The sequence below is a fragment of the Monopterus albus genome, unplaced genomic scaffold (genome assembly GCF_001952655.1).
Source record: "Monopterus albus unplaced genomic scaffold, M_albus_1.0 scaffold193.1, whole genome shotgun sequence".
NCBI classification, from domain to species: Eukaryota; Metazoa; Chordata; class Actinopteri; order Synbranchiformes; family Synbranchidae; genus Monopterus; species Monopterus albus.
The window spans coordinates 768711-769345 of record NW_018128073.1 but is presented as its reverse complement, the minus strand read 5'-3'; the positions used below and the strand labels follow the sequence as shown (position 1 = coordinate 769345).

Sequence of the window (635 nt, the reverse complement as noted above, 5' to 3'; positions counted from 1 at the left end):
AGTTATAGGTCGAGGTGCCACTTTGAAACTCAGCTCCATTGATAATGATGCCATTTGTAATTCAGCAGGCGACCCTTTAACACAGGGAGGCAGCTGCGGGTCGCCACATAATGTTCTCTGTGGCAGGCAGGCGGACCGTGAGGCTGGTGCAGCTCATCTCTTCCTCACAGTCCACTGTGCAGAAGTGTAGTGCGTGCACGGGTCTGGAAAGTTCTCTCTCCATCATATTAATGGGATAATAATGTGATTGATTGGCCATCTCCCCGAGGAAATGCTCTTTTCTGCTTCCTGAGAGTGCCAGGCTCATCACAGAACTTGCAGCTAACTTGGAAAGGATTTCTGCTCAAGAGCCTGTCAGCAGGGTGAGGACGCGGCCGCGTCAGGAAGGCAATCATAGCATAGTGCTGCTGTGCAGCTGTCAGCTCCCTCGGTGGGGACTAGAGAGGCGGCGGAGGAGGGGGGGGGAATCTGGCGTTTCAGGACGACTGAGTCCCGTTGCGATGCATGGAGGCTGCTCGGAAATGCATCCGGAGCGCATGAGACGGTTCCAGCCGACCGACGGCCCGCAGCACCGGGACGAGCCGGCCGCTGATCCGCAGCTCCTCCAAGCTGCCACCCCGTAGGTCCGCCTACAG

At 57.2% G+C, this 635-nt stretch overlaps 1 protein-coding gene across 2 annotated transcripts in view; it reads left to right on the top strand.

Annotated features, from left to right (window-relative positions):
- Positions 1-635, top strand: part of marchf11 (membrane-associated ring finger (C3HC4) 11) — a 19662-nt gene continuing 19027 nt past the window's right edge. For both annotated transcript variants that reach the window (XM_020617724.1, XM_020617723.1), the window contains exon 1: positions 1-623. The gene's annotated coding sequence lies outside the window, so the exon portion shown is untranslated. The remainder of the gene's footprint in view (positions 624-635) is intronic.